Below are 7,234 nucleotides of genomic sequence, written 5' to 3' on the forward strand. Positions count from 1 at the left end.
TTCTCTTGAAAATAATATAGCAAGGCTAAATATATTCCTGAAAGAAAAATACCCCGAGTCATGATAGCCAATTGATGAACCATATTTTGCCACTATTAAGCCAAATCTTATACTTGAAATGGTTGCAGCAGTCCAACCATACAAAAAACAGGACATGCAAAAACATTCATCTTACATAAAAGAAATGGGAAAACAATATGAGTATTCTTGAATAGTTAAAGCTTGCTAGAGAAGAAAAGGATTATAAGTTTTTTATTCTAAGCTTGACTTCCAAATAGTTCATGTATTATCTACAAAATTTGATGAAGAAGAATCTCTAGAAAACATAGGCTCTCTCTCTCTCTCTCTCTCTCTCTCTCTCTCTTGTGCTTTCATGGCTTAACATCAACATAGAGCTATTAATCCTACATTACTTTGACTATTAATTCTTTTCTCCACTTGGATCTCATCAGGTTGTATGACTCGTCACCTAAGTAGAATCATGGCCTTCCACAAAAAAACCAATGCGAATGTGCCATCGCAACGATGCAAGGTGGATTTGCATGTTCGAGTGTTGGAAGAGTATGCATCTTTGGGAAAGGGTCATCTCATAGAACATGAGAAGATTGCATGGAGACAAGGTGGTTACACAAATGTGGATCTATGGGTTGATGGAAATCTATACCCAATGGACCCTTCTACATGATACCCACCAACTTTCAGAGACTTGCCCTCATTTATTGAGTATGTGGGAGATGGTAACAATGGGATGCTCAAGTATTGCAAGAGATTATCAACAAGTGATGCTAGTAGAGTATTCTACTTGTCCTCGCAATTGCATGCTCTCCAAGGTATGTTAGGTGGTTTGCACTAAGCCCTACTTCAATCTCACGCCAAGGTTAAGGAGCTCGAGGATACAAATCAAGAGGGTGAAGCATGCATTGAAAAGCTAAAGCAGACCATCGCCCACACGAAGAGAACCCCTGTTGGAGCTAGGGAGCATAAGAGGCCTCTCAACCACATTGAAACACTTGCTGTGGGAGGGGCTGCTCCCGTAAGCAAAGAATTCATGCAGCACGGTATGGCTCTTAACCATTCCACTCGTAATGTCAATGCTCTATCAATTCACTTCCAAGTTAGTAGCACTCAAGAGTTTCCCATGCTATTTTAGTTGACTCTATATTTGAAATATGATGTAAATATTGATCGCCAGGCCCAAGTGCCAAAATAGCAAGTGCCTTAGTGTCACAGGGTACCCATTGTGCTTCTCCTTCCCTTGTGGTGGGTCTATCATTTTCAGATGTAGTAATTACTTTCCACAAATCTTTAGTCTGTCAAGTATGAAAATTTCCCCCAGTAAATCTTTCTAACTGTGAAGTTTTAGACATGATGGCAAGGTCTTACTTGAGAGACTCTTTGCAAGCAGTGTCTAATGCCTTGTACAAAGATACTGGGATAGAAAGAGATCAGTTATCCATTCCACTTCCATACAAATGCATGTTTGTGGCAAGAAAATCACCTAAACCAATATATTTGGCATAATTAAAATATCATGGTTTTCTATCAAGCCTTGATTTTGATTTTTTAATCACTTTTCCTCAGCTTAAGAATTAGTTTAGCTGGCTCATTTACCGAAGCTTTAGAGTGAGATGAGATTTGTATGATTTCTTAACCTGAACTAGTCATATCATCAATAATTCAAAGAGCATTATAAAAGAGTGTTCAAAGATCTGCCCTTCAAAGAAAACCACCTTGTATTTTGTTGTTGCAGATCCAACTGAGTTGAGCAGAGCCGAAGGAGATCAATTCACCAAGGCATGACCGTGATGAGCAGATGAGTTTGGTTTTTAATAGGCCTTATTACTAAGACTAATAAACCTTATAAAGAGCTTTATAAACCTTAAACCTTTAATTAAGGCTTTGAAGACTGGCCACGTGACTAGTTGTTGCAACTGTGCCGAGGCCTTCATTTGGCGGATGGGTGCACAGAAACTGCTGATTCGAAGCAGCTATGCTACTAGCTTTGCTCTCTTCTGGTGTGGCACCAAGCCCATGGCGATGGAGTGGAGCATGGCAGCGCGACAACTATGGCAAGCGCTCAAAGTCGACAAAATTCTGATGATGAAGAAATGTGTGGTCTACTCTAATCGAACATGATTGTGCAAGCTGCTCTAAATGCCTCTTTAAATAGGCAGAGATACACACATTATCTTGGCTCTAATGATGATTAGGTACTAAACCTTTCCCATAATTATCTCCATGATTATCTCCACCGCTTGCTTGATTAGGAGCCAAGAATATCTCCATTCTAGCCAAGAATATCTCCAATGTAAGGCGTGTCTTTTTGTGGTACATCTAAGAGCTTTAACAAGTGAAAAAGGGCCAAGACTAATGCCTCAATAACCTTTGAGATTTGAACTCTATCAAGAGAATGTGTTCATGTGTGCATGTGACGAAGCATATCCAACATGTAAGGCACTTCATCAATTTCACTAGGAGACACACTTCGTAGCAAGAAAGGTATCACGCACAATCTTTTCCTGATGCCTACTAAGAGGGTATCATTAGCTAAGGGAGTGAGCGATGGAGTGGTTTTAGGATCAGGGTGCCCAATTTTGTCCACTCAAGCACCCTATAAACAGTAAAAAAATAAGCGTTTGTTTACATTTAGTGGCCAATCTCTCCTAGCTAATGAAGGAATTTTCTTTCAAGTTCTTTGGTTGAAACATCACATGTAAAGTTGGGAATATAGCTACATAATCTGATTAAGCTCGAAAGTCCTCATTTCTTTAGGTACAAAGTCAATGTATACACCATGTCCCAAATTTGGATTGATTCCATAAAATGCTAATATCTTTTACATGTAAACTCATTATATGAGATTCCCACTTTGGACCTTAGATATTCACATAATATAGAGCTTAACTTGAGTTTCTGAGAAAATTTTAAGCTATTTGTCTATTTTCTTTAAATATTTTAAGATCTTTAAAGTGTTATAATATATTCCACTTTTTGCACCCACAATAACTACCACTTAAAATGCTCAATCTTGTAGATCAAAAGAGTGGTAGACAATGAAACATTAGTGGAATGTGGTGGTTATTAAAAATTGCAAGTCTAATGGTTGGATTTTTATTGATCTCTTTTCTAAAATTCTTCTAGGCTATTAGAAGGCCTATAAATATTAATAATCTAATTAGTAAAATTACATTTTTGATGTAAATCATCTAAAACCTATAAGGACTAGTGTACTTGTAATGGTGCATCTATGAAAAAAAAATGGATCATCTAAAACCTATAAGGACTAGTGTACGTGTAATGGTGCATCTATGAAAAAAAAATGGATCACTCTAAGTATGGAAATATCATTTTTTATTATTTCATCTAATTTTTATTAATTTGATTAATTAGACTAATTTGTATTAATTTAATTTATATTGGGTTAATTTGAGTGCATGTGTATTTTCTATTAGTTGCTTGATCTCATTTGAAGTACCTTGTCCCCCCAAATTTTCTCTCCAAGCATTGTCCCAGTCCAGCATAAAATGGACACCCTGATCTTACAACAACCCAATGAAGACATCAAATGCAAGATTGGCGAGTACTATCACATCAAGGAAACTCTCTCCATTGTAGCATGAGGGAAAAAGAAGACCACACATGATATAGTTTCATTCCCTTACAACAAATTCAACAACATATTTGTGGACCTACAGATGCTACAAAAGGCTATGATATTATTCTGTGGATTTCCTGCAGGATGTAAGTGGGGTTTGTAACATTATAATGTTTTTGTTTGTGTGCAAGTTTTTGCTAACAGCATAACATTGTGTTTGTTTGTGGATTTTATAGGTCAAATAGTCTCATTTGTTTTGAATTTGGATGAGTGTCAAATAGTCAAGGGAAGGAGGCAAGAGAGAGTGAGTGTTACACTCATGAACTGCGCTATGGCTAGAGCGTTTAAAGCTAGTAATGGTTGTGAGGAACTAGAGAGTGATGGAGCTAGTGATGGGGAGATTGATGGAGCTAGTGAGATGAAGTTGGTGATGAGAGCAGAACAAACACTAACCTTTCATTTAGTGTTCAATCATAGAAAGAAATATGGTGGTTGGGAGCCTTTGAGTTTCCTAAGGATACGCACGAGGTGCTAGCATGGGTATTTGATAGATTTCCTTGGCTTAGTAACGTGATTAAGGCACAAATAGAGTGTGAGAACTTGGATGTTGAGGGTCTAGGAAGTTTTACCATTGATTGGCATCTAGGTGGAAATTTAAAGACAATCAAGTGTATGCTTGGTTGCACTCAAGGTGCTCATCCATGCCCTTGATGCATGTGTGGAGAGAAACAAAGAGGCAAGAAGAAATGCAAGGGGAGGGACATTGGTGAAGAGGAATGTGACGAAGTGGGTAGTTGTTGTTGCGAGGGTGAATGGGATGGCAGTGTACTTTCATCACCTATGCTAGCACCTCCAACGAGGTATTTGCGAGATAATAGTTACAACCCCATTCTTTCTTTTCCTCTCAAGAATTTTCACTATTCTACTTTGCATGCTTTCATGCGTATCTTTGACTGCCTCTTAAAGTGTCAAATAGACTATGATTTCACTATGCCTAGTAAAGCTCGACAAGATGAGGTGATTACAAAAGTAGAGAACATTCTTAATGAGATTGGTGGTCGTGGTGGGGAATAATGGAGAAGAGTCATTACTGTGCAAGAGGAGTGTACGTCAAGAACACAAGACATGTTTTGTTCTCTGACTAGAACACATATTATACGCTCATGGCGCCCGCATGGTTCATGAACACATATGACTCCCTTAACATGTGGAGTATCCAAGGAATGGAGAAGAGTCATTACCATACAAGAGGAGTGTACTTCAAGAACACAGGACATGGAGGTGGTAAAACTCACACAAAATATCTCAAGGAAATGTTTGATTGGTTCTTTTGATACACCTTTGGCAGAAACATTTCAAGGGAGAGGGCTCAAAGGTCCAAATTGGCTCAGCTTGTCACAAGCAGATAGGGAAGGGGAAGAAAGCGCCAGGGTGGGGAAAAGACCCGCATGCCATGCTGCATGGAGGATAACACGAAGGAGAGTCAAAAAAATTTCGGCCCCTATTGACATCTAGGGCTATGGTTATATATGGTCTAGGGTTTTAGTCTAAGGTCTAGGAATTAGGTTATAGGGTTAGCTCTTCCAATGCTTATAAATAACCTCCCTGGGACCCCCCTCTCATTTTCCATTCCATTGCTTCTATGAGCATTCTTTGTCATGGCAACCATGAGCGCTGAGGAGCTTGCACAATATTTGCTTGTGACCTACAGCTACCAAATCTAACTAAAGAGGAGGCCGCCTCCCTATCCCTGGAAGCACGCTTGGAGAGAGGGATATTGTGTTTGCACATCCAAGATTTTTGGCCATACTTCTTCGATAAGTAATGTGTAAGAGCATCATTTGTTTCTTGAAGTAAATTTTTTATGATTGAAAAACTTGTTTTTCAGGTTTGCAGTATAAACCAAAGTGCATTCTAGCACATCACAGGTAGTAGAGCACCCAATGACCCTACAGTGCCGCAAGAAGACCAAGCATTGGCCTTGCACTATATATGCCACAAACATTGCACAACATCGGGAAGTTATGGTGCATAACATTGTCCAAGTACTAGAGTCCCCTGTTCTTTCAAGCATAATTAAATCTAGTTTAGCTCTAAGATTTTCTCGAATGATCTATTTCCCTAGTTAGGATCTTATAAGGGATGGAATTTTGATGCCAAATTTTGGCTTGTAATACTCAATTCTACCCTCTATGTAATACGATACCAATAAATGAGAAATTTGTTTTTTGCCATATATGGATTCAAGTGTCATTTTGCCCTCGGGGGGTGCACTATATGGAAGCCCCTCCTACGACGTGCGTTCAAGGGGTATTTAAAAAACCCCTTATCTGTGAATTTTGAGCTAATAAAACTACCCCTTTTTCTTTATAGACTTACGGGTTTTTTTCCAAAGTACAATTAAAATACCCCTCTTGTAATTGTATTTCTGTAAATTTACCCAATATTTTGGATTAAAAAAACCCCACCTAATGATCGCACGTGGTAGACTTACATTTTTTGAGGTGCACCCCCCGAGCATTTTGCCATAAATTTTATTTTTTTTTCTAAGTGTCATTTAATGTCAACATTATGGATTATCAAGCGAGGTAGATTGTCAAGTATTGTAGAATTGAATTTTTTGGAAAGAAAAAAGTGGACCAAAAGGGTGTGACAATGCCCTATGAGAGGTGCTCAGACTCCACATTTTTTCACCCTTCTGGCCCGTGTGAAATGCCTCCTAAAATTAGGGTCAATGATGATGTTTTTTGAGCTCTATATAACGAGATTTTCCTCTTTGAGCCACTTCATACATTCGAGGCCATGGTGCGCACTAAGCAAACTTTGAAGAAAGTCACAGAAGAAGAGATGAGAAGGAGGGAAGCAGTCCAAGGACAAAGTAGAGAAATTTAACACCTCCATCAGTAAAAAGAAAAGGAGGGTGCTTGTTGATTATGTGACAACACTAAAAGTAGCACTGACACCATGCAGAGGAGTGACTCCAATTAGAAGAGCACTGAGTCGGATGATGACAGGCTGCCGATAAGGGAGCCCACATGGGCTCTCATGGGGATTCCAGCACACCCGATATAATAGGATTGAAGACTCTGCCTAAAGGTCGTGCCCCTCATGGAGAGCAACAAGCAGAGGCAATCGAGACTCCCGAAGTGCCCAAACGGCCAGAGTCACGTGCACAACACCGCCGTTGTAAGAACAAGTTTTTCAAGCCCCCCGCATGCATGGTTAGACCCCCCAAGCAGTGCCACATGGTCCATGATGCAAAATGTGCTCTGGCTTTAGACTATTCCATGAGATACGCCATTACTAGAAGTCGACAGAGCTGCTAATCTGGAGGGTGCCATTTGCATGAACATGTCAAGAAATTCTATGGGATTACAAGATGGAATGTCACATGCACTCCATTGCCCTTGAAGCATTGCAGGAGGCGGCGGAGGCCTACATGGTCACTCTTTTTGAAGACACTAACCTTTGCGCAATTTATGCTAAGCGAGTGACCATCATGATGAAGGACATGCAGTTGGCAAGGCAAATTTGCAGAGAAAAAGGGCGCAAAAATAGAGCATCTAACTTTAGATGTAATTGGCCTATTAAGTACAACTATAATAATTCTACAACTGTCAATGCAAGATAACTTTTTTA

The sequence above is a fragment of the Cibotium barometz genome, chromosome 31, assembly GCF_041138505.1.
Source record: "Cibotium barometz isolate CiBa-2024 chromosome 31, ASM4113850v1, whole genome shotgun sequence".
NCBI classification, from domain to species: Eukaryota; Viridiplantae; Streptophyta; class Polypodiopsida; order Cyatheales; family Cibotiaceae; genus Cibotium; species Cibotium barometz.